General features: G+C 45.9%; 1 non-coding gene and 1 pseudogene across 1 annotated transcript; both read right to left on the reverse strand.

The window, feature by feature from the left end:
* Nucleotides 1–27,529, reverse strand: part of LOC129021107 (nuclear RNA export factor 3-like) — a 113,632-nt pseudogene that overhangs the window by 58,751 nt on the left and 27,352 nt on the right.
* Nucleotides 4,818–4,919, reverse strand: LOC129021275 (U6 spliceosomal RNA). The gene has a single exon (XR_008496004.1). It is a non-coding gene; the product is annotated as a U6 spliceosomal RNA (small nuclear RNA).

Here is a 27,529-nt window from a genome sequence, read left to right on the forward strand (position 1 = left end):
CTGCAACCTCCGCCTTCCGGATTGAAGCGATTCTCCTGCCTCAGCCTCCCAGGTAGCTGGGATTACAGGCGCCTACTGCCCCACCCAGCTAATTTTTATGTTTTTAGTAGAGACGGGTTTCACCATGTTGGCCAGGCTGGTCTTGAACTCCCACTTTCAGGTGATCCACCAGCCTGTGGTCTATCCTGGAGGATGTTTGTGTGTGTGACAATGTATATCTTTCAACATCTTAGACTCCATTTTGGATGCTCCCATTGGGACTGTGTGTTTCTGTGCTGGAACTAAAGTGAACACTTAGCTCAAAATCCATTGCTGTTCTCTAGAAACCCAGCCCAATTCTCTTGGTTAAATATAAGGTATGAGAAGTAGGCATTGAGTTTTCTCTTTGGAGACAAAACTCAGGAGGATTGTCCCTTGATGAACAAGGCTAACCTGCTGAGCCTTTGAAACAAGGAACTGGAGATGGTCCTTTTAGGGGTTTATGTTCTAGATTCTAGAAAACAGGCAAACAGGGTCAGTAAATGCATCTTTATTGTTGTGTCAATTTTAACCTGGTCAAGGAAGATCTCAACAAGAAACACAGAGTGCTGGAGCGAGAAGATCTCATGCTGTGACCCTCCAAAGGGAAGCACTTCCTGTTTGTTTTCTCTCGAACAAAGTGCCTCCCTTTAGAGTGTTACCGTTTGGGAAAAGCCACGTTGAAGATGATGCTGATCTTGGTAATACATTTGCAGACCATGCTTGTAATCAGACTTGGATGATGTTGCGAGTCTGTTTTTTTGTTTGTTTTTTGTTTTGTTTTGTTTTTTGTTTTTTGTTTTTTTGTTTTGTGGGTTGTTTTTTTTTTTTTTTTTTTCTAAGACAAGGTCTCTGTTGCCCAGGAGAGACTAGAGAGGCATTTTTAACATAGGTTTCTTGGGCTCAGATGGTCCTTTTATGGGACACAGTCTTGTTCTGTGACCCAGACTGGAGTGCCGTGGCGCGATCTTGGATCACTGCAACCTCCACCTCGCGGGTTCAAGCTATTCTCCTGCCTCAGCTTCCTGAGTAGCTGGGATTACAGGTGCCTGACATCACACTCGGCTAATATTTGTATTTTTCTGTGTTATTCATTCATTTATTTATTTTTGAGATGGACTGTTGCTGTCACTCAGCCTGGAGGGCAGTGGCACGATCCCAGCTGACTCCAACCTCTGCCTCTCAGGTTCAAGCAATTCTCCTGCCTCAGTCTCGTGAGTTGCTGGAATTACAGGCACCCGCCACTACGACCAGCTACTTTTTTATTTTTATTTATTTATTTATTTTAGTAAAGATGGGGTTTCACCATGTTGGCCAGGCTAGTCTCAAACCCCTGACTTCAAGTGAGCCGCTGTCCTCGGCCTCCCAAAGTGCTGAGAATACAGGCGTGAGCCACCGGGCACAGCCATCAACACCTTTTACTTTATGGAAATTTTTCTGTCACTGGTATAGAACCTCACGTGGGGTCAGGTGGAGTTGAAGGGCCCTGAGTGTCCCTTGCAGATGGGATATGGACTGCTCAGCAAGAGCACGGAGGTGGAGTGCATGAGGCTTCAGTGTTTATTGGGGAAATGAAGCTGAAATCTTGGGTGCATGACCAGGAGAGAAATGCATGAGATGGGGGTCTCACTATGCCGCCCAGGCTAAAGTGGGCTTAGATCCTCCTGCCTCTGCCCCTCCCCAGTCCTTGGTAGATGGGACTACATGTGAATATTAACCCATGCACAGGCAAGAGGAAAGTAAGGACCGTCCTTTGGTTCACACCTAGCCCCCAGTTAAACTTCTATTTTAGATAAACGACGTATTTGAGAGGTACTTGAACAACAAATGATTCGCTGTTTAGGTGTGGACATCTTTGTTTTGTTTTGTTTTGTTTTTTCCTAATTTTAAATATGGGCCTAGTCTGCATATGGTGGCTCTTGTCTGTAATTCCAGCACTTTGTGAGGCTGAGACAGGAGGATCACCTGAGGTCAGTTGTTCGAGACCGGCCTGGCCAACATGGTGAAACCCTGTCTCTACTAAAAATACAAAAATCAGCCAGGTGTGGTTGTGCACACATGTAATCCCAGCTACTCGGGAAGCTGAGGCAGGAGAATCGCTTGAAGCCAGGAGGCTGAGCTTTCAGTGAGCTGAAATCTGCTGCACTCCACCCTGGGCAACAGAGTGAGATTCAGTCTCAAGAAAGTAAAAAATAGGCCGGGCACAGTGGCGCACCCCTATAATCCCAGCACTTTGGGAGGCCGAGACAGGAGGATCACCTGAGGTCAGGAGTTCAAGACCAACAGGGCCAACATGGCAAAGCCTTGTCTCTACTAAAAATACAAAAATTAGCTGGATGCGGTGGTGCACATCTAATTCCAGCTACTCAGAGGCTTAGGCAGGAGAATCGCTTGAACCCAGGAGAAGGAGATTTCAGTGAGCTGAAATCATGCCATGGCATTCCGGCCTGGGCCACAGAGCAAGATTCCATCTCAAAAATAAATAAATAAATAAATAAATAAATAGATAAATATGGGACATCATGAATTTGGGTGTCACCTTTGTGTAGCAGCCAGCGTAATCTCTGTCATTCCAATTTTTTTTATGTGTACTGCCAAAGCAAGCACTTGTGTAGGAATTATTCTTCCTGTGGGCATACGATATATGGAACTTTATTTGACACAGGGTCTCAGAAATATATGATATATATTTCATTATATATACACTTATCATATATGATATAAGCATATACACACAAAATACTGTTCTAAATACAGAGAATACTCTGATATCACCTTGGGTATTTTTTTCTTTCTTTGTGTGTGTGTTTTTTTATTTGGTTGTTTTTGTTTTTTGTTTTTTGTTTTTTGTTTTTGAGACAGTCTTACTCTGTCATCCAGGTTGGAGTGCAGTGGCAGGATCTCGGCTCACTGCTACCTCTACCTCCCAGCTTCAAGTGATTCTTGTGCCTCAGCCTCCTGAGTAGCTGGGACCACAGGCGCCCGCCACCACACCCGGCTAATTTTTTCTGTATTTTTGGTAGAGACGGGGTTTCGCCGTGTTAGCCAGGATGATCTCAATCTCCTGACCTTGTGATCCGCCCGCCTGGGCCTCCGAAAGTGCTGGGATTGCAGGCATCAGCCACTGCTCCTGGCTGGTTGGTTATTTTTGAGACAAGGTCTGGCTCTATCGCCCAGGCTGGAGTATAGTGGTGCGATCTTGGCCCACTGCAACCTCCACCTCCCACCTAAACCTGCTGAATTAGTGTCTACAGGCATGCACCACCACACCTGGCTCACTTTTGTGTTTTTCATACACGTGGGTTTACACCATGTTGCTGGGGCTGGTCTCAAACTCCTGAGCTCAGGTGATCCTCCTGTCTTGGCCCCCTAATGTGCTGGGATTAGAGGTGTGAGCCAACCCACCCCACCCGTACTTATGTATTTCTGTTCAAATTTTATTGAGTTTTTATGACCAAGCCTGTGGTCTATCCTGGAGGATGTTTGTGTATGTGACAATGTATATTCTTCAACATCGTAGACTCGATTTTGGGTGCTCCCATCGGGACTGTGTGTACCTATCCTGGAACTCAAGTGAACACTTGGCTTATAATCTATTGCTCTTCTCCAGAAATCTTACTAATTCTCCTGGTTAAATATAAGCTATGTGTAGTAGGCATTGCTTTTTCTTAGCAGATACAAAACTCAGGAGGATTGTCCTATGATAAACAAGGCTAACCTGCTGATTCTTTGAAGCAAGGAACTGGAGATGGTCCTTTTATGGGTTTATGTGCTGGATTCTAGAAAACGTGCAAACAGGGCCAATACATACATCTTCATTTTGTGTCCAGTTTAGCCTGGTCAACAAAAATGTCAACAAAAAACCCAGGGTGCTGGAGTAAGAAGGTCTCAGGCTGTGACTCTCCAAAGGGAAGAACTTTCTGTTGTCTAAAAGAAAAGAAAAGAACGCACTTCCCTTTAGAGTGTTACCATGTGAGAAAAGCAATGCTGAAGTTGATGCTGATCTTGGTAATAACTTTGCAGAGCCTGCTTATAATCAGATTTCGACAATGGTGGGGGTCTGTTTTTTTTTTTTTTTTTTCTAAGACAGGATCTCTGTTGCCCAGGCTGGAGTGTGGTGGCACTTGCAACCTAGGTCTCTTGAGCTCAAATGGTCCTCTTTTTTGGGACAGAGTCTTGCTCTCTGACCCAAGCTAGAGCACAGTGGCGTGATCTTGGCTCATTGCAATCTCTGCCTCCCAGTGATTCCCCTGCCTCAACTTCCTGAGTAGCTGGGATTATAGGTGTCTGACACCACGCCTGGCTGTAATTTTCATTTTTCTTATTTATTTATCTTTGAGTCTCACTGTTGCTCAGGCTGGAGTGCAGTGGCAGGATCTCGGTTCACTTCAACCTTTGCCTCTTGAGTTAAAGCAATTTTCCTGCCTCAGCCTCCCAAGTAGCTGGAATTATATGTGCCACCATCACACCCCCCCCTTTTTTTTTTTTTTTTTTAGTAGAAAATGGGTTTCACCATGTTGGCCAGGCTAGTCTCAAGCCCCTGACCTCAAGTGATCCGCCCGCGCCAGCCTCCCAAAGTGCTGAAAATACAGGCATGAGCCACTGCGCCAAGCCATCAACACCTTTTACTCCATGGAAATGATACTGGCGCTGGTTTATAGAACCTCACTTGGGGTCGGGTAGAGTTAAAAGGGACCTCAGGCATTGTATTCCAGCCTGGGCAACGAGCGAAACTCCGTCTCTAAATAAATAAAGCTATATTAAATAAACATTAAAATAAACATTAAAAAATAAAAATAGATAAATATGAGATCATCACGAATTTGAGTGTCACCTTTGCGCAGGGGCCATGGTAATCTTTGTCATGCCAATTTTTTCACGCGTGCTGCCAAAGCTAGCACTTATGTGTAGGAAGTATTCTTCCTGTGAGCATACAATATATGGAAGTTTCTCTCTTTTTTATTATTTTTTATGTTTTTGAGACTGAGTTTTGCTCTTGTCGCACAGGCTAAAGAGCAATGGTGTGATCTGGGCTCCCCGCGATGTCCGCCTCCTGGGTTAAAGCGATTCTCCTACCTCAGCCTCCTGAGTAGCTGGGATTACAGGCAGACGCCACCAGGGCTAGCTAATTTGTTGTATTTTAGTAGACGGGATTTCTCCATGCTGGTCAGTCTGGTCTCGAACTCCCAACGTCAGGTGATCTGCCCATCTTGGCTTTCCAAGGTACTGGGATTGCAGACAGCCACCGCAGCTCGCCTTCATATATTCTTATATATATAATATCATGTACACACAAAAGACTCTTCTACACCCTGAGAATACTCTCATATCACTTTGGGCATTTTTTTGTTTGTGTGTGTGCGTTTTTTGTTTGTTCATTTCTTTGTTTTTGAGACAAGATCTGGCTCTGTCACCTATGCTGGAGTGCAGTGGGGTGTGATCTCAGCTCCCTGCAACCTCCACCTCCCACCTCAGCCTCCTGAATTAGTGTCTACAGGCATGCACCACTGCACCTGGCTAACTTTTGTATTTTTACAGATGAGGTTTTACCATGTTTCCCAGGCTGGTGTCTAACTCCTGAGAATATAAGGTATATGTAGTAGGCATTGCTTTTTCTCTTTGAAGACAAAACCCAGGACAATTGCCCCTTGATGAACAAGGCTAACCTGCTGAACATTTGAAGCAAGGAACTGGAGATCATCTTTGTATCGGTTTATATTCTGGATTCCAGAAAATATGCCAACAGGACCAATAAATGCATCTTTATTTTTGTGCCCATTTTGACCAGGTCAAGGAAAATTTCAACAAGAAACCCAGAGTGCTGGAGCAAGAAGATCTCATGCTGTGACTCTACAAAGGGAAGCCCTTTCTGTTGTCTAAAAAAAAAGAAAGTGCTTCTCTTTGGTGGGTTACGGTTTGAGAAAAGCAACGTTGAAGTTGATGCTGATCTCGGTAATACATTTGCAGAGCATGCTTATCACACTTGGACGATGGTGGGGTTCTGTTCTGGTTTTGCTTTTTTATTCTAAGGCTCTGTGTTGCCCATGCTGGAGTGCAGTGACATGTCCAGTTATATCTCTTGGCTTCAAATAGTCAGCCTGGGCAACACAGGGAAATTCTGTCTGAAAAAATAAACAAATGAATAAAAATACAAAATAAAGCCGGGCGTGGTGGCTCATGCCTGTAATCCCAGCACTTTGGGAGGCAGATGTGGGTAGATCATCTCAGGTCAGGAGTTTGAGACCAGTCTAACCAACATGGTGAAAATCCGTCTCTACTAAAAATACAACAACAACAACAATTAGCCCAGTGTGGTGGTGGGCACCTGTAATCCCAGCTACTTAGGAGGCTGAGGCAGGAGAATTGCTTGAACCCAGGAGGCAGAGGCTGCAGTGAGCCGAGATTGTGCCACAGCATCCAGCCAGGATGACAGAGTGAGACTCCGTCTCAAAAAAAAAGAAAAAAAAAAGCTGGGTGCTGTGGCTCACGCCTGTAATCCCACCACTTTGAGAGGCTGAGGCGGGTGGATCACGAAGTCAGGAGATCGAGACCATCCTGGCTAACACGGCGAAACCCCGTCTCTATTTAAAAATACAAAAAAATTAGCCAGGTGTGGTGGTGGGCGCCTGTAGTCCCAGCTACTTGGGAGGCTAAGGCTTGAGAATGGCTTGAACCCGGGAGGTGGAGCTTGCAGTGAGCCGAGATCGTGCCATTGCACTCTAGCCTCGGCGACAGAGTAAGACTCCGTCAAAAAGAAACACAAAAACAAAAAAAAACCTACAGTACTGGAGCAAGAAGACCTCATGCTGTGACCCTCTAGATGGAAGCACTGTCTGTTGTCTAATAAAAGATCGTGCATCCTTTTAGAGTGTTACTGTTTGAGAAAAGCAACGTTGAAGATGCTGCCGATCTTGGTAATACATTTGTGAGCATGCTTATCATCAGACTTGCATGATGTTGGGGTTCTCTTTGGTTTGTTTTTTTCCAAGACAGGGTCCCTGTTGCCCAGGCGGGAGTAGGTGGCACTTCCAACCGAGATCTCTTGGGCTCAAGTGGTGCTCTTTTTATTTTTGATTTTTTGAGATGCCCTCTCGCTCCGTTTCCCGGGCTGGAGTGCAGCGGCAGGATCCCTGTTGACCAGAAACTCCGCCTCCCAGGTTCCAGCGATTCTCCCACCTCAGCCTGCTGAATAAAGTTGGGAATACAGATGCCCACCATCATGTCCTGCTAGTTATTATTTTTACTGTTGTTGTTGAGATGGAGTTTCACTCTTGATGTCCAGGCTGGAGTGCAGTGGTGCGATCTAGGCTCACTGCAACCTCCACCTCCTGGGTTCAAGCGATTCTCCTGCCACAGCCTCCCAGGTGGCTGGGATTACAGGTGCCTACCTTCCCACCCAGCTAATTTTTGTGTTTTGAATAGAGACTGGGTTTCACCATGTTGGGCAGGCTGGTCTCAAACTACTGACCTCAGGTGATCCACCAGCCTTGGCTTCCCAAAGTGCTGGGATTACAGGCGTGAGCCACCACCCCTAATCTCACATGGTCCTCTAGAGTCAGCCTAGACTCTGGTCTATCCTGGAGGATGTTTGTGTGTGAGACAATGTATATTCTTCAACATCAGCCCAATTCTCTTAGTTAAATATAAGGTATGAGTAGTAGGTATTCCTTTTTCTCTTTGGGGACAACACTCAGGACGGTTGCCCCTTGATGAACAAGGCTAACCTGCTGAGCCTTTGAAACAAGGAACTGGAGATGGTCCTTTTAGGGGTTTATGTTCTGGATTCCAGAAAACAGGCAAACAGGGCCAATAAATGCATTTTTATTTTTGTATCCATTTTAACCTGGTCAAGGAAAATTCCAACAAGAAACCCAGAGTGCTGGAGGAAGAAGATCCCACGCTGTGACCCTCTAGAGGAAGCACTTTCTGTTTGTTGTCGGAGAGAAAACAAAGTGCTTCCCTTTAGAGTGTTACCGTTTGGGAAAAGCCGCATTGAAGTTGATGCTGATGTTGGTAATACATTTGCATGCTTATAATCAGACTTGGATGATGTTGGGGTTCTGTTTTGTTTTTGTTTTCTAAGATAGGGTCTCTTTGGCCCAGGCTGGAGTACAGAGGCACTTCCAACCTAGGTCTCTTGGGCTCAGATGGTCCTTTTTGGGACAGAGTCTTGCTCCGTGACCCAGGCTGGAGTGCAGTGACACGATCTTGGCTCACTGCAACCTCCACCTCGCGGGTTCAAGCTATTCTGCTGCCTCAGCTTCCTGAATAGCTGGGATTACAGGGGCCCGACATCACACTCAGCTAATATTTGTATTTTTCTTTTTTATTCATTTATTTATTTTTGAGTTGGAGTCTCGTTTCCCCGGCTGGAGGGCGGTGGCATGATCCCAGCTGACTCCAACCTCTGTCTCTCAGTTTCAAGCAATTCTCCTGCCTCAGCCTCCGAAGCAGCTGGAACTACAGGTGGCCGCCACCACGCCTGGCTACGTTTTGATTTTTTTTTTTTTTTTTTTTTTTTTTTAGTAGAGACGGGGCTTACCATGTTGGCCAGGCTGGTGTCAAACCCCTGACCTCAAGTGAGCCACTCACCTTGGCCTCCGAAAATGCTGAGAATACAGGCGTGAACCACTGTGTGCGGCCATCAGCACCTTTTACTGCATGGAAATTATTCTGGCACTGGTATAGAACCTCACTTGGGGTCAGGTGGAGTTGAAGGGTCCTCGGTGTCCTGCAGATGGGATGAGCAAGAGCACGGAGGTGGAGTGCATGAGGCTTCAGTGTTTATTGGGGAAATGAAGCTGAAATCTTGGGTGTCTGACCAGGAGATAAATGCATGAGACAGGGGTCTCACTATGCCGCCCTGGCTAAAGTGGGCTTAGATCCTCCTGCCTCTGCCCTTCCCAGGCCTTGGTAGATGGGACTACATGTGAATATTAACCCATGCACAGGCAAGAAGAAAGTAAGAACCATTATTTGGTTCGCACTGGCCCTCAGTTAAACTTGTATTTTAGATAAACAATGTATTTGAGATGTTCTTAAACAATAAATGATTTGCTGTTTAGGTGTGGGCATCTTTTTTTCCCCCCTAATTTTAAATATGGGACTAATCCAGGTATGGTGGCTCCTGCCTGTAATTCCAGCACTTTGGGAGGCCGAGACAGGAGGATCATCTGAGATCAGTTGTTCAAGACCAGCCTGGCCAACATGGTGAAACCCTGTCCATACTAAAAATACAAAAATCAGCCAGGCCTGGTTGCACACACCTGTAATCCCAGCTACTCGGGAGGCTGAGGCAGGAGACTCGCTTGAAGCCAGGAGGCTGAGCTTTCAGTGAGCTGAGATTGCACCACCGCATTCCAGCCTGGGCAACTGAGTCTCAGTGTCAACAAAGTAAATAATAGTCTAGGCACAGCGGCACACGCCTGTAATCCCAGCACTTTGGGAGGCCAAGACGGGAGGATCACCTGAGGTCAGGAGTTCAAGACCAACAGGGCCAACATGGCAAAGCCTCATCTCTACTAAAACTACAAAAATTAGCTGGGTGCGGTGGTGCACATCTGTGATTCCAGCTACTCGGGAGGCTGAGACAGGAGAACCGCTTGAACCCAGGAGGAGGAGATTTCAGTGAGCTGAAATCAAGCTATGGCATTCCAGCCTGGGCCACAGAGCAAGATTCCATCTCAAAAATAAATAAAACAAATAAATAAAAATACATAGATAAATACGAGACCGTCATGAATTTGAGTGTCACCTTTGTGCAACAGCCACGGTAATCTCTGTCATTCCAATTTTTTTATGTGCACTACCAAAGCAAGAATTTGTGTAGGAATTATTCTTCCTGTGAGTATGCAATGTATGGAACTTTCTTTGAGACAGGGTCTCAAAAATATATGATGTATGTTTATATATTCTTATCATATATAATATAATCATGTACACACAAAATACTGTTCTAAATACAGAGAGTGATATCACCTTGTGTATTTTTTGTTTCTTTGTGTGTGTGTTTGCTTATTTTTTTTTCTCATTTTTTGTGTCCCTATTTTTTATTTATTTTTAATTTTATTATTATACTTTAAGTTTTAGGATACATGTGCACAACATGCAGGTTTGTTACATATGTATACATGTGCCATGCTGGTGTGCTGCACCCATTAACTCATCATTTAGCATTAGATATATCTCCTAATACTATCCCTTCCCCCTACCCGCACCCCACAACAGTCCCCAGTGTGTGATGTTCCCCTTCCTGTGTCCATGTGTTCTCATTGTTCAATTCCCACCTATGAGTGAGAACATTTGGTGTTTGGTTTTTTGTTCTTGCAATAGTTTGCTGAGAATGTTGGTTTCCAGTTTCATCCATGTCCCTACAAAGGGGTTGGTTATTTTTGAGACAAGGTCTGGCTCTATTGCCCAGGCTGGAGTGTAGTGGTGCCATCTCAGCTCACTGCAACCTCTACCTCCCAACTAATCCTACTGAATTAGTGTCTACAGGCATGCACCACATCTGGCTCACTTTTGCATTTTTTATACACATGGGTTTACACCATGTTGCAGGCGCTAGTCTCAAACTCCCAAGCTCAGGTGATCCTCTGTCTCAGCCTCCTAAAGTGCTGGGATTAGAGGTGAGCCACCACACCCCACTGGTATTTGTGTGTTCCTGTTCAAATTTTATTGGGGAATTTTTATGACCAAGTCTGTGGTCCATCCTGGAGGATGTTTGTGTGCATGACGATGTATATTCAACATCGTAGACTCGATTTTGGATGCTCCCATCGGGACTGTGTGTCCCTGAACTGGAACTCCAGTGAACACTTGGCTCTAAATTCATTGCTGTTTTCTAGAAATCCTGCCCAATTCTCTTGGTTAAATATAAGGTACACGTAGTAGGCATTGCTTTTTCTTTCTGGAGACAAAACTCAGGAGGATTGTCCCTTGATGAACAAGGCTAACCTGCTGAGACTTTGAAGTAAGAAACTGGAGATGGTCCTTTTAGGGGTTTATATTCTGGATTCCAGAAAACATGCAAACAGGGCCAATAAATGCATCTTTATTTTTGTGTCCATTTTAAGATAGTCAAGGAAAATTACAACAAAAAATCCACGGTGCTGGAGCAAGATCTCATGATGTGACCATCTGGAGGTAAGAAGCACTTTTTGTTTTGTGAAAGAAAAGAAAGTGCTTCCTTTCAGAGGGTTACTCTTTGAGAAAAGCAACATTAAGTTGATGCTGATCTTGGTAATACATTTGGAGATCATGCTTATCATCAGATGATAAGCATGGATCATCTTGGGATAATCTTGGGGTTTTGTTTTTTCTAAGACAGGGTGTCTGTAGCCCAGGCTCGAGTGCAGTGGAACTTCCAACCTAGATCTCTTGGGCTCAAATGGTCCTTATCTTTGGGGCAGAGTCTTGCTCTGTGACCTAGGCTGGAATGCAATGGCAGGAACTCTGCTCACTGCAACCTCCACCTCCCAGATTCAAGTGATTCTCCTGCCTCGGTTTTCTGAGTAGCTGGGATTACAGGCGCTCACCACCACACCCAGCTAATATTTGTAGTTTTCTTTATTATTCTTTTTTTATTTTAATTTTTGAGATGAAGTCTCACTGTTGCCTAGGGTGGAGGGCAGTGGCGTGATCTCGGCTCTCTACAACCTCCGCCTCCCAGGTTCAAGCAATTCTGCTGCCTCAGCCTCCCCGGTAGCTGGAATTACAGGAACACACCACCATGCCCGGCTACTTTTTGGATTTTTTTTTAGTAGAGATGGAGTTTCACCGTGTTGGCCAGGCTAGTCTCAAACTCCTGACCTCACGTGAGCCACCCACCTCGGCCTTCCAAAGTGCTGGAATTACAGGCATGAACCACGACGTCTGGCCTAATTTTTGTATTTTTAGAAGAGACAAGGTTTCATCATGTTGGCCAGGCTGGTCTCAGCTCCTGATCTCAAGTGATCCTCCCCCTCGGCCTCCCAAAGTGCTGGGATTACAGGCGTGAGCCACCTTGCCCAGCCTCAAGTGGTCCTCTTGACTCAGCCTCCCATGTAGTTGGTACTGCATGGGGCATGCCACCACACTTGCCTAAGTTTTTAATTTTTCATACAGATGTGATCTCTGTTGCTCAGGAAGGTCTCAACTCCTGAGCTCAAGGATTCCACAGGTGTGAGCCACATTCTCCTGGTGACCCTTTTCAAACATAGTTGACATGGCCAGGCATCGAGGGACACACAGTCCCAGCCACTGCAGATCCTGGGGTGGGAGGGTCCTTTGATTTCCAGACTATTCCGTGCACTGATCACACCTTGTTTTTTTGTTTGTTTGTTTGACAGAGTCTCAGTTTGTTGCCCTGGCTGGAGTGCAATGGTGTGATCTTGGCTCACTGCAACCTCTGCCTCCAAGGTTCAAGTGATTCTCCTGCCTCACCCTCCAAAGTAGCTGTGGTTACAGGCATGCACCACCACACCCAGCTCAGTTTTTGCATTTGGTAGAGACAGGTTTTCACCATGTTGGTCAGGCTGGTCTCGAATTCCTGATTTCAGGTGATCCACCTGCCTCGGCCTCCCAAAGAGCTGGGATTATAGGCATTAGCCAACGCGCCCGGTCTGTATTTCCTAATTTTAAATACGGGACCCATGATGAATTTGGGTGTCACTTTGTACAGGGAACATGGGAATCTCTGTCATTCCAATTTTTTTTAATGCATGCTGTTCTGTGTAGGAATTATTCTTCCTGTGAGCAAACAACATGAGAGCTTTCTTTTTTGACACCGGGTCTCAAAAATATATAATCTACATTTTTTTATATTGTCTGATATTGATAATATAATCATATACCCACAAAATACTCTTCTGTACACAGAGAATACTCGTTTCACTTTGGGGTTTTTTTATTTGTGTGCATTTTTGGGATTTTTGGATTTTTTTTTTTTTTTTTTTTTTGAGACAACATCTGGATCTGTTGCCCATGCTGGAGTGCAGTGGTGCAATCCGGCTCCCTGCAACCTCCACCTCCCACCTCCCACTTCAGCCTCCTAAAGAGCTGAATACAGGCATGCACCACCACACCTGACTAACTTTTATATTTTTTGTACACACAGGGTTTACCATGTTTCCTAGGCTGGACTGGAACTCCAGAGCTCAAGTGATCCTCCCGACTTGGCCTCCTTAAGTACTGCAGTTAGAGGTATGAGCTGCCGTGACCCACCGTACTTGTGTTTTTCTATTCAAATATTATTGAGGAGCTTTTATGGCCTAACCTGTGGTCTATCCTGGAGGTTGTTTGTGTGTACAACAATATATAGTCTTCAACATCTTTTTTTTTTTCGTTTTTTGAGAGGGAGTTTTGCTCCTGTCGCCTAGGCTGCAGTACAATGACATGATCTCAGTTCACCGCAACCGTCGCCTCCTGGGTTCAAGTGATTCTCCTGCCTCAGCCTCCTGAGTAGCTGGGATTACAGGCACCCGCCACCACACCCAGCTAAGTTTGTATTTTTGGTAGAGACGGGCTTCACCATGTTGGTCAGGCTGGTCTCAGACTCCTGACCTCAGGTGATCCACCCGCCTCGGCCTCCCAAAGTGCTGGGATTACAGGCATGAGCCACTGCACCCGGTCATCATATATTCTTATCATATATATAGCATAATATATACAAAAAATACTCTTCTACACACACAGAATACTCTTATATCACTTTGGGTATTTTTTTGTTTGTGTGTGTGTGTGTTTTCCGTTTGTTTGTTTGTGAGACAAGGTTTGGCTCTGTTGCCCAGTCTAGAGTGTAGTTGTGCCATCTCGGCTCACTGCAACCTCCACCTCCCACCTAAGCCTGCTGCATTGGTGTCTACAGGCATGCACCACACACCTGGCTCACTTTTGTATTTTTTGTACACATGGGGTTACACCATGTTGCCGGGGCCGGTCTCAAACTCCTGAGCTCAGGTGATCCTCCCATCGTGGCCTCCTAAAGTGCTGGGATTAGAGGTGTGAGCCACCGTGCCCCACCTGTACTTGTGTATTTAGGTTCAAATTGTATTGAGGAGCTTTTACCGCCTAACCTGTAGTCTACCCTGCAGGATGTCTGTGTGTGAGACAATGTATATTCTTGAAAATTGTAGATTCCATTTTGGATGCTCCCATCGGGACTGTGTGTCCCTGTGCTGGAACTCAAGCGAACACTTGGCTCAAAATCCATTGCTCTCTCTAGAAATCCAGCCCAGTTCTCTTGGTTAAATATAAGGTATGTGTAGTAGGCATTGCTTTTTCTTTCCAGAGACAAAACTCTGGAGGATTGCCCCTTGATGAACAAGGCTAACCTGCTGATTCTTTGAAGCAAGGAACTGGAGATGGTCCTTTTAGGGGTTCATGTTCTGGATTCCAGAAAACATGCAAACAGGGCAAATAAATGCATCTTTACTTTTGTGTCCATTTTAACCCGGTGAAGGAAAATTCCAACAAAAAACCCACAATGCTGGAGCAAGAAGATCTCATGATGTGACCCTCTAGAGGGAAGCACTTTCTGTTGGCTAAAAGAAAAGAAAGCGCTTCCCTTCAGAGTGTTACGCTTTGAGAAAAGCAACGTTGATCTTGGTAATACATTTGCAGAGAATGCTTATAATCAACTGTGGAAGATGGTGGGGTTTTGTGTTTGCTTGTTTTGTTTTGTTTTCTAAGATAGGGTGTCTGTTGCCCAGGCTGGAGTGTGGTGGCCCCTCCAACCTAGATCTCTTGGGTTCAAGTGGCCCTCTTTTTTGGGACAGAGTCTTGCTCTGTGACCCCGGCTGGAGTGTCCTGTCAGGATCTCCACTCACTGCAACCTCTGCCTCCTGGGTTCAAGGGATTCTCCTGCCTCTCAGCCTCCCGAGCAGCAGGGATTACAGGCATGTGCCACCACGCCTGGCTTATTTATTTATTTATTTATTCATTTATTTATTTTTGAGACAGAGTCTCACTGTGTTGTCCATGCTGGAGTGCAGCGGTGCAAGCTCGGCTCTCTGCAACCTCCATCTCCCACCTCAGTCTCCTGAATTAGTATCTACAGGCATGTACCACCATACCTGGCTAACTTTTGTATTTTTACAGATGAGGTTTTACCATGTTTCCCGGGCTGGTGTCTAACTCCTGAGCTCAAGTGATCCTCCTGCCTCGGCCTACGTAAGTGCTGCGGTTAGAAGTGTGAGCCACCGCGCCCCACCTGCCCTTGTGTATCTCTGTTCAAATATTACTGAGGAGCATTTACAGGATAATGCCTGGAGAATGTTTGTGTGTGAGACAATGTACATTCTTCAACGTCTTAGATTCCATTTTGGATGGTCCCGTCAGGACGGTGTGTCCCTGTCCTGGAATTCAAGTGAACACCTGGCTCTCCATCCATTGCTGTTCTCTAGAAATCTAGCCCAATTCTCTTGGTTAAATATAAGGTATGTGTAGTAGGCATTGCTTTTTCTCTTTGGGGACAAAACTTGGGAGGATTGCCCCTTGATGAACAAGGCTAACCTGCTGAGCCTTTGAAGCAAAGAACTGGAGATGGTCCTTTTAGGGGTTTTTATTCTGGATTCCAGAAAACATGCAAACAGGGCCAAAAATTGCATCTTTATTTTTGTGTCCATTTTGACCTGGTCAAGGAAAATTTCAACAAGAAACCTGGAGTGCTGGAGCAAGAAGATCTCATGCTGTGACTCTGCAAAGGGAAGCCCTTTCTGTTGTCTAAAAGAAAAGAAAGCGCTTCCCTTTGGAGTGTTACGGTTTGAGAAAAACAACGCTGAAGTTGATGCTGATCGTGGTAATACATTTGCAGAACATGCTTATCATCAGGCTTGGGCAATGGTGGGGTTCTGTTTTGGTTTTGCTTTTTTATTCTAAGACAGGATCTCTGTTGCCCAGGCTGGAGTGCGATGACATGTCCCACCTAGGTCTCTTGGATTCAAATGGTCCTTTTTAGGGGGCAGAGTCTTTCTCTGTCACCCAGGCTGATGTGCAGTGATGCGATCTCAGCTCACTGCAACCTCTGCCTCCCAGGTTCAAGCAATTCTCCTGCCTCAGCTTCCCAAGCAGCTGAGATTACAGGCGTTCATCACCACACCTGGATAATATTTGTATTTTTTTAATTAATTAATTTATTTATTTTTGAGACGGAGTCTCGCTGTCACCCAGTCTGGAGGGCAGTGGCACAATCTCGACTCGCTGCAACCTCTGCCTCCCGGATTCAAGCAATTCTTCTGCCTCAGCCTCCTGAGTAGCTGGAATTACAGAAGCATACCACCATACCTGGTTACTTTTTGTAAATTTTTTTTAAGTAGAGACTGGATTTCACCATGTTGGCTAGGCTGGTCTCAAACCCCTGACCTCAAGTCATCCACCCACCTCTGACTCCCAAATTTCTGGGATTACAGGTATGCGCCCCCATGCCTGGCCTAATTTTTGTATTTTTAGCGGAGATGTGGTTTCACCATGTTGGCCAGGCTGGTCTCAGCTCCTGACCTTAGGTGATCTGCCCACCTGGGCCTCCCAAAGTGCTGAGAATACAGGCATGAGCCACCACGCCTGGCCGTTAACACCTTTTAGTCCACGGAAATTATTCTGGCACTGGTTTATAGAACCTCACCTGGGGTCAGGTAGAGTTGAAGGGGACCCCAATGTCCTTGCAGATGGGATGTGTGCTGCTCAGCAAGAACACGGAGGTGGAATGCATGGGGTTTGAGTTTTTATTGGAGAAATAAAGCCGAAATCCTGGGTGCGTGACCAGGTTGTATATGCAACAATACAGGGGTCTCACTATGCCGCCCAGGCTAAAGTGGGCTTAGATCCTCCTGCCTCTGCCCCTCCCCAGTCCTTAGTAGCTGGGACTACATTTGAATATTATTAACCCAAGCACAGGAACAGGAAAGTAAGGACTGTTCTTTGATTCACATCCCACCCCCAGTTAAATTTGTATTTTAGATAAACAATGTATTTGAGATGTACTTGAACAACAAATGATTTGCTGTTTAGATGTGAGCATCTTTTTTTGCTCCTGATTTTAAATATAGGACAAGGCCAGGTACAGTGGCTCACGCCTGTAATTCCGTCATTTTGGTAGGCAGAGACAGGAGGATCACCTGAGGTCAGTTGCTTGAGACCACCCTGGCCAACATGGTGAAACCCCGTCTGTATTAAAAATACAAAAATTAGCCATGCGTGGTTGTGCTGCACGCCTGTAATCCCAGCTACTCAGGAGGATGAGGCAGGAGAATCGCTTGAAGCCAGGAGGCAGAGGTTGCAGTGAGCTGAGATCACGCCAGTGAACTCCAGCCTGGGCAAAAGAATAAGATTCAATCTCAAAAAAAAAAAAAAATAGGCCGGGTGCGGTGGTGCACACCTGTAATCCCAGCACTTTTGAAGGTCGAGATGGGCGGATCACCTCAGGTCAGGAGTTGAAGACCAGCCGCGGCATCATGGCAAAACCTCATCTCTACAAAAAATACAAAAATTAGCCAGGTGCAATGGCAGGTGCCTGTAATACCAGCTACTCGGGAGACCGAGGCAGGAGAATCGTTCCAACCGGGCGGCAGAGGTTGCAGTGAGGCAAGATCATGCCACTGCACTCCAGCCTGTCGACAGAGTAAGACTCGGTCTAAAAAAAAACAAAATAAAAAAAATTTTTTTAAAAAAAAGATAAATATGGAACCATCGTGAATTTGGGTGTCACCTTTGTGCGGGGGCCAGGGTAATCTCTGTCATTCCAATTTTTTTTATGTGCACCAGCAAAGCAAGCACTTATGTGTAGGTATTATTCTTCCTGTGAGCATACAATATATAGATCTTTATTTTCTTTGAGACATGGTCTCAAAAATGTATGATGTGGCCGGGCACAGTGGCTCAAGCCTGTAATCCCAGCACTTTGGGAGGCTGAGGCGTGTGGATCACCTGAGGTCAGGAGTTCAAGACCAGCCTGGCCAACATGGTGAAAATCCGTCTCTACTAAAAATACATATATATATATGTATTTTAAGTATCTACTTAAGTATTTTTAGTATCTACTAAAAATACATATATATATATATATAAAGTATATAAGCAGGGCATGGGGGCAGGTGCGGGTAATCCCAGCTACTTGGGAGCCTGAGGCAGGAGAATCGCTTGAACCTGGGAGGTAGAGGTTACTCTTATATCACTTTGAGTTTGTTTTTTGTTCTTGTGTGTGTGGTTTTTGTTTGTTTTTGAGACAAGGTGTGGCTCTGTCACCCAGGCAAAAGTGTAGTAGTGCAATCTCAGCTCACTGTAACCTCCCTCTCCCACCTATGCCTCCTGAATTAGTGTGTCTACAGGCATGCACCACCACAGCTGGCTACCTTTTTTTTTTTTTTTTCTGAGAGGTAATTTTGCTCTTGTTGCCCAGGCTGGAGTACAATGGCAAGATTTCAGATCACTGCAACCTCCGCCTTCCAGGTTCAAGTGATTCTCCTGCCTCAGCCTCCCAAGTAGCTGCGATTACAGGCATGCAATTTTGAGTAGATACAGGTTTCCCCATGTTTGTCAGGCTGGTCTCCAACTCCTGACTTCTAGTGATCCACCTGCCTCGGACTCCCAAATTGCTGGGATTACAGGCATGAGCTACCACACCCAGCCACCTGGCTAACTTTTGTAGTTTTTGTACAGACGGGGTTTCACCATTTTACCTGAGCTGGTCTCCAACACCTGAGCTAAAGTGATCCTCCTGCCTCAGCCTCCTAAAATGTTGGGATTAGAGGTGTGAGCCACTGTGCCTCACCCGTACTTGTGTATTTCTTTATTTTTATTTGTTTATTTATTTTGAGACAGTTTCACTCTTGTTGCCCAAGCTGGAGTGCAATGGCACAATCTCGGCTCAACGCAACCTCCTCCTCTTAGGTTCAAGTGATTCTCCTGCCTCAGCTTCCCTGGTAGCTGGGATTAAAGGTGCCCACCACCACACCCAGCTAATTGTTGTGTTTTTAGTAGAGACAGGGTTTCAGCATGTTGGCCAGGCTGGACTCAAACTCCTGACCTCAGGTAATCCACCCGCCTCAGCCTCCCAAACTGCTGGGATTACAGGCATGAGCCACCACGCCTAGCCTCAAGTGGTCCCCTTAAGTCAGCCTAGACTGTGGTCTATCCTGGAGGATGCTGTGTGTGTGACAATTTGTATTCTTCAACATCTTAGATTCCATTTTGGAGGCTCCCAAGGGGACTGTATGTCCCTTTGCTGGAACTCAAGTGAACACTTGGCTCTACATCCATTGCTGTTCTCTAGAAATTCAGCCCAATTCTCTTGGTTAAAGATAAGGTATGTGTAGTAGGCATTGCTTTTTGTTTCCAGAGACAAAACTCAGGAAGATTGCCCCTTGATGAACAAGGTTAACCTGCTGATTCTTTGAAGCAACGAACTAGAGATGGTCCTTTTAGGGGTTTATGTTCTGGATTCCAGAAAACAGGCAAACAGGGCCAATAAATGCATTTTTATTTTTGTATCCATTTTAACCTGGTCAAGGAAAATTCCAACAAGAAACCCACAGTGCTGGAGTGAGAAGATCTCAGGCTGTGACCCTCTAGAGGGAAGCACTTTCTGTTATCTGAAAGAAACCAAAGCGCTTCCCTTTGGAGTGTTACGGTTTGAGAAACTCAACGTTGAAGTTGATGCTGACTTTGGAAATACATTTGTAGAGCATGCTTGTCATCAGACTGGGATGATATTGAGGTTCTGTGCTTTTTTTTTTTTTCTAAGACAAAATCTGTATTTTCCAGGCTGGAGTCCATAAGCACTTCCAGCCTAGCTCTCTTGCGCTCAGATAGTCCTCTTTTTTGGGACAGAGTCTTGCTCTGTGACCCAGGCTGGGGTGCAGTGGCATGATCTCAGCTCACTGCAACCTCTGCCTCCTGGGTTCAAGCAATTCTCCTTCCTCAGCTTCCTGAGGAGCTGGGATTACAGGCGCCTGACATCATGCTTGGCTAACATTTGTATTTTTCTTTTTTATTCATTTATTTATTTACTTTTCAGATGGAGTCTCGCTGTCGACCAGGCTAGAGGGCAGTGGCACCATCCCGGCTGACTCCAACCTCTGCCTCTCAGGTTCAAGCAGTTCTCCTGCCTCAGCCTCCGGAGTAGCTGGAATTACAGGAACACACCACCAGGCCCGGCTACTTTTTGTATTGTTATTATTATTATTATTTTTTTTTTAGTAAAGAGGGGGTTTCACCATGTTGTCCAGAGAATACAAGCGTGAGCCACTGCACGGCCATCAACACCTTTTACTGCATGGAAATTATTCTAGCACTGGTGTAGAACCTCACATGGGGTCAGGTGGAGTTGAAGGGACCTCAGTGTCCCTTGCAGATGGGATGTGCACTGCTCAGCAAGAGCACGGAGGTGGAGTGCATGAGGCTTCAGTGTTTATTGGGGAAATGAAGCTGAAATCTTGGGTGCATGACCAGGAGGTAAATGCATGAGACAGGGGTCTCACTATGCCACCCAGGCTAAAGTGGGCTTAGATCCTCCTGCCTCCGCCCCTCCCCAGTCCTAGGTAGATGGGACTACATGTGAATATTAACCCATGCACAGGCTAGAAGAAAGTAAGGACTGTTATTTTGTTCGTACCCAGCTCCCAGTTAAATTTATCATATATGTAATATATCATATATATAACATAATTATACACACACAAAATGCTGATTTGAATACAGAGAATACTCTGATATCACTTTGGGTATTTTTTTGTTTGTTTCTGTGTGTGTGTGTTTTATTTGTTTGGTTGGTTATTTTTGAGACAAGGTCTGGCTCTATCACCCAGGCTGGAGTGTAGTGGTGCATTCTCGGCTCACTGCAACCTCCGCCTCCCACCTAAGCCTGCTGCATTGGTGTCTACAGGCATGCACCATCACACCTGGCTCACTTTTGTATTTTTTGTACACATGGGGTTACACCATATTGCCGGGGCTGGTCTCGAACTCCTGAGTTCAGGTGATCCTCCCGTCTTGGCCTCGTAAAGTGCTAGGATTAGAGGTGTGAGCCACCGTGCCCCCACCTGTACTTGTGTATTTATGTTAAAATTGTATTAAGGAGTTTTTATGACGAAGCCCATGGTCTATTCTGGAGAATATTTGTGCACAGGACAAAGTATATTCTTCAACATCGTAGATTCCGTTTTGGATGCTCCCGTTGGGACTGTGTGTCCCTGAACTGGAACTCGAGTGAACACTTGGCTCGAAATCCATTGCTGTTCTCTAGAAATCCAGCCCAATTCTCTTGGTTAAATATAAGGTACGTGTAGTAGGCATTGCTTTTTCTTTCCAGAGACAAAACTCAGGAGGATTGCCCCTTGATGAACAAGGCTAACCTGCTGATTCTTTGAAAGAAGAAACTGGAGATGGTTCTTTTAGGGGTTTATGTTCTGGATTCCAGGAAACATGCAAACAGGGCCCATAAATGCATCTTTATGTTTGTGTCCATTTTAACCTGGTCAAAGAACATTCCAACAAAAAATCCACCATGCACGGAGCAAGAACATCTCAGGCTGTGACCATCTGGAGGTAAGAAGCACTTTCTGTTTTGTGAAAGAAAAGAAAGTGCTTCCTTTCAGAGGGTTACTCTTTGAGAAAAGCAACGTTGAAGTGGATGCTGATCTTGGTAATACATTTGGAGAGCGTGCTTATCATCAGACGTGGATGACGGTGGGGTTTTGTTTTTGTTTTACTTTTTATCTTAGACAGGGTCTCTGTTGCCCAGGCTGAAGTGCGGTGGCACTTCCAACCTAGATCTCTTGGTCTTAAGTGGTCCTCTTTTTGGGGGGCAGAGTCTCACTCTGACCCAGGCTGGAGCGCAATGGCAGGAACTCCGCTCACTGCAACCTCCACCTCCCGGGTTCAAGCGATTCTCCTGCCTCAGTTTTCCGAGTCGCTAGGATTACAGGCGCACTCCTCCACACCTGGCTAATATTTGTAGTTTTCTTTATTATTTATTTATTTATGTGTTTTTGAGAAGGAGTCTCGCTGTCGCCCAGGCTGGAGTGCAGCGGCACAATCTCAGCTCACTGCAACCTCCACCCCCTTGGGTTCAAGCAATTCTTCTGCCTCAGCCTCCCAAGTAGCTGGAATTACAGGAATATACCACCACACCCGGCTACTTTTGGTTGTTTTTTTTTTTTTTTAGTAGAAAGAGTTTCACCATGTTGGCCAGGCTGGTCTCAAATTCCTGACCTCATGTGAGCCGCTCACCTCGGCCTCCCAAAGTGCTGGGATCACAGGCATGAGCCACCGCACCCGGCCCTGTCTCTGACTTTTGTGAACCGAGGAAGTAACCTTTTGAAACTTACTCTGAAATGTAAACTATTTTAGCATATTTTCAACCACCAACATTCTAGTTCGGGAGATTTTCGTCACCCCAAAGAGGCTTATTCCCATTTGCAGTTAGTTCCCACCCCACTCTTCAACCCAGACCGTGGCAACCACTTTGCATCTCTCTAGCTCTGGATCTGCCTCTTGTGGGCATGTCGTATAGAACAACCTTGAATGGGTGGCCTGTTGTGACTACTGTAATTGAGGATAATGTGGGTTGGTTCTGGTTGTCTGCAGTGTGAATCTTGCCACTGAAGGGTGGTCCCTGGATGGAAGCAGGAGGCTGGGAGAACTGGGCAGAATATCTTTTGGGAATGGAGTGGGGCGGGCAGACCCTGATGTCTGGGAAGCTCACAAGGGTGGAAGACCCCATCTTCCTGCCTGAGAACTGCAAGGTGACCCTCCTAGGGCACTGGAAGGAGTGAAGGCCTCTGGACTGGGAACACCAGAGTATTGCACCAATGCAGGCAGAATGAGCTGAGGGGAAAGGAGAGCCAGGCATCGCTAACTGGTGACAATTTGGGTTTGATCTGGACGGAGTCTGCATCTTCTGGTAGAGTGAGCCCCTGGGATTTTCGCTGTGCTCCCTGGCTGACTTTGAGTCATGGAATCTGATGACAAAGACTCCCGCCCAGGGCCACTTCATTTGGTTTCTAGAGCCCAGTGGTCCTTCCTGCCTGGACTTGGGATCTTTTGGGGAAGTTCGGGATCTGGCAGGGTGTCTGCATAATCCATAGAAATCCCTGAGAGTCCCTTCCCTTTGCTGACATCTCCATGTTCCTACCTATTAGCTTCCAAAAGAGACTCTTATCTGAATTGCCGAAGGCAGCTTCCCAGGCCAGGGATACCCAGTTAAATTTGTATTTCAGATTAACAGTATATTTGAGATGTATTGAACAAGAAATGATTTGCTGTTTAGGTGTGGGCATTTGTATTTCCCTTTTTTTTTTTTTTTTTTTTGACAGAGTTTTGTTCTTCTCACCCAGGTTGGAGTGAAATGGCACGATCTCGACTCACTGCAACCTGCACCTCCCAGGTTCAAGCGATTCTCCTGCCTCAGCATCCCGAGTAGCTGGGATTACAGGCATGCACCACCACACCTGGCTCAGTTTTTGCATTTAGTGGAGATGGGGGTTCACCATGTTAGCCAGGCTGGTCTCAAACTCCTGACCTCAAGTGATTCCCCTGCATCAGCCTCCCAAAGTGCTGGGATTATAGGCATGAGCCTCCACGCCTAGCCTCAAGTGGTCCTCTTGAGTCAACCTAGACTACGGTTTATGCTAGAGAATGTTTGTGTGTGTGACAATGTATGTTCTTGAACATCATAGATTCCACTTTGGATGCTCCCGTCGGGACTGTGTGTCCCTGTGCTGGAACTCAAGTGACAGTTGGCTGAAAATCCGTTGCTGTTCTCTAGAAATCCAGCCCAATTCTCTTGGTTAGAGATAAGGTATGTCTAGTGGGCATTGCTTTTTCTCTTTGGGGACAAAACTCAGGAGGATTGCCCCTTGATGAACAAGGCTAACCTGCTGATTCTTTGAAGCAAGGAACTGGAGATGGTCTTTTAGGGGTTTATATTCTGGATTCCAGAGAACTTGCAAACAGGGCCAATAAATGCATCTTTATTTTTGTGTCCATTTTGACCTGGTTAAGGAAAATTTCAACAAGAAACCCAGAGTGCTGGAGCAAGAAGATCTCATGCTGTGACTCTACAAAGGGAAGCCCTTTCTGTTGTCTAAAAGAAAAGAAAGCACTTCCCTTTGGTGGGTTACGGTTTGAGAAAGCGACGTTGAACTTGATGCTGATTTTGGTAATACATTTGTAGAACATGCTTATCATCAGGCTTGGGCAATGGCGGGGTTCTGTTTTGCTTTTGCTTTTTCGTTCTAAGACAGGGTCTCTGTTGCCCAGGCTGGAGTGCGGTGGCAGTGGCATGTCCAACCTGGGTGTCTTGGATTCAAATGGTCCTTTTTTGCAAGCAAAGTCTCTCTCTCACCCAGGCTGGAGTGCAGTGATGTGATCTCAGCTCACTGCAACCTCCGTCTCCTGGGTTCAAGCGATTCTCTTGCTTCAGCTTCCCAAGTAGCTGAGATTACAGGCACCCATCCCCACACCTGGATAATATTTGTATTTTTAAAAATTCATTTATTTATTTATGAGACAGAGTCTTGCTGTCACCCATGCTGGAGGGCAGTGGCACGATCTCGGCTCACTGCAACCTCTGCCTCCCGGGTTCAAGCAATTCTTCTTCCTCAGCCTCCTGACTAGCTGGAATTACAGGAGCACACCACCACACCTGGCTACTTTTTGTATTTTTTTTTAGCAGAGATGGGATTTCACCATGTTGGCTAGACTGGTCTCAAACCCCTGATCTCAAGTCATCCGCCCACCTCTGACTCCCAAATTTCTGGGATTACAGGTATGTGCCCCCAGGCCTGGCCTAATTTTTTAATGTTTAGCAGAGATGTGGTTTCACCATGTTGGCCAGGCTGGTCTCAGCTCCTGACCTTAGGTGATCTGCCTGCCTCGGCCTCCCAAAGTGCTGAGAATACAGGCGTGAGCCACTGCACCTGGCCATCAACACCTTTTACCCCACGGAAATTATTCTGGCACTGGTTTATAGAACCTCACTTGGGGTCAGGTAGAGTTGAAGGGGACCCCATTGTCCCTTGTAGATGGGATGTGTACTGCTCAGCAAGAGCACGGAGGTGGAATGCATGGGGTTTGAGTTTTCATTGGGGAAATGAAGCTGAAATCTTGGGTGCATGACCAGGTCGTATATGCAACGAGATGGGGGTCTCACTATGCCGCCCTGGCTAATGTGGGCTTAGATCCTCCTGCCTCTGCCCCTCCCCAGTCCTTAGTAGCTGAGACTACATGTGAATATTAACCCATGTACAGGAAGAGGAAAGTAAGGACTGTTCTTTGATTCACGCCCCACCGCCACTTAAATTTCTATTTCAGATAAACAACGTATTTGAGATGTACTTGAACAACAAATGATTTGCTGTTTAGGTGCGGGCATCTTTTTTTGTTCCTAATTTTAAATATAGGACAAGGCTGGGTACCACGGCTCACACCTGTAATTCCGTCATTTTGGGAGGCCGAGACAGGAGGATCACCTGAGGTCAGTTGTTCGAGACCAGCTGGCCAACATGGTGAATCCCCATGTCTACTAAAAATACAAAAATTAGCTTGGTGTGGTGGTGGTACACACCTGTAATCCCAGCTACTCAGGAGGCTGAGGCAGGAGAATCACTTGAAGCCGGGAGGCTGAGCTCTCAGTGAGCTGAGATCACACCATTGAACTCCAGCCTAGACAACAGTGAGACTCAATCTCAAAAAAATAAAAAATAGGCCGGGTACAGTGGCACACGCTTGTAATCCCAGCACTTTGGGAGGTTGAGACGGGTGGATCACCTCAGGTCAGAGTTCAAGAGCAGCCCCACCATCATGACAAAACCTCGTCTCTACTAAAAATGCAAAATATAGCTAGGCGTGGTGGTACACACCTGTAGTCCCAGGTACTTGGGAGGCGGCAGCAGGAGAATCTCTTGAACCCGTGAGAAGGAGATTGCAGTGAGCTGAAATCACACCATTGCACTCCAGCCTGGGCGACTCCATCTCAAAAAATAAATAAATAAATACATACATACATACATACATAAAAAATAACCCAGAGTACTGGAGCAAGAAGATCTCAGGCAGTGACCCTCTAGAAGGAAGCACTGTCTGTTGTCTAAGAAAAGATCGTGCATCCTTTTAGAGTGTTACTGTTTGAGAAAAGCAACGTTGAAGATGCTGCTGATCTTGGTAATACATTTGCAGAGCGTGCTTATCATCAGACTTGCATGATGTTGGGGTTCTGTTTGTTTTGTTTTTTTTCCAAGACAGTGTCTCTGTTGCCCAGACTAGAGTGGGTGGCACCTGCAAGCGAGATCTCTTGGGCTCAAGTGGTCCTCTTTTTATTTTTTGATTTTTTGAGATGCACTCTTGTTTCATTGGGAGTGCAGTAGCAGGATCCCTGTTGACCGGAAACTCCACCTCTCAGGTTCCAGTGTTTCTCCCACCTCAGCCTGCTGAATCATTGGGAATTCAGTTGCCTGCCATCAGATCTGGCTAATTATTATCTTTTTTTTTTTTTTTTTTTTTTTTGAGGCGGAGTTTCGCTCTTGTTGCCCAGGCTGGAGGGCAATAGCACGATCTTGGCTCACCGCAATCTCCGCCTCCCGGGTTCAAGTGATTCATTCTCCTGCCTCAGCCTCCCGGGTAGCTGGGATTACAGGTGTCTACCACCCCACCCAGCTAATTTTTGTGTTTTCAGTAGAGATGGGGTTTCACCACGTTGGGCAGGCTGGTCTCAAACTCCCGACCTCAGGTGATCCACCAGCCTTGGCCTCCCAAAGTACTGGGATTACAGGCGTGAGCCACCACCCCTAATCTCAAATGGTCCTCTAGAGTCACCCTAGACTCTGGTCTATCCTGGAGGATGTTTGTGTGTGAGACAATGTATATTCTTCAACATTGTAGATTCCATTTTGGATGCTCCCATCGGGACTGTGTGCCCCTGTCCTGGAACTCAACTGAACACTTGGCTCAAAATCCATTGCTGTTCTCTGGAAATTCTGCCCTAATCTCTTGGTTAAATATAAGGTATGTATAGTAGGCTTTGCTTTTTCTCTTTGGAGACAAAACTCAGGACGATTGCCCCTTGATGAACAAGGCTAACCTGCTGAGCCTTTGAAGCAAGGAACTGGAGATGGTCCTTTTAGGGGTTTATGTTCTGGATTCCAGAAAATATGCAAACAGGGCCAAAAAATGCATCTTTATTTTGTGTCTGTTTTAACCTGGTCAAGGAAAATTCCAACAAGAAACCCAGAGTGCTGGAGCAAGAAGATCCCACGCTGTGACCCTCTAGAGGAAGCACTTTCTGTTTGTTGTCCGAGAGAAAACAAAGTGCTTCCCTTTAGAGTGTTACGTTTGGGAAAAGCCGCGTTGAAGTTGACGCTGATGTTGGTAATACATTTGCATGCTTATCATCAGACTTGGATGATGTTGGGGTTCTGTTTTTTTTTTTTTCTAAGACAGGGTCTCTTTTGCCCAGGCTGGAGTACAGAGGCACTTCCAACCTGGGTCTCTTGGGCTCAGATGGTCCTCTTTTTTGGGACAGAGTCTTGTTCTGTGACTC

The sequence above is a fragment of the Pongo pygmaeus genome, chromosome 20, assembly GCF_028885625.2.
Source record: "Pongo pygmaeus isolate AG05252 chromosome 20, NHGRI_mPonPyg2-v2.0_pri, whole genome shotgun sequence".
Classification (NCBI taxonomy): Eukaryota; Metazoa; Chordata; class Mammalia; order Primates; family Hominidae; genus Pongo; species Pongo pygmaeus.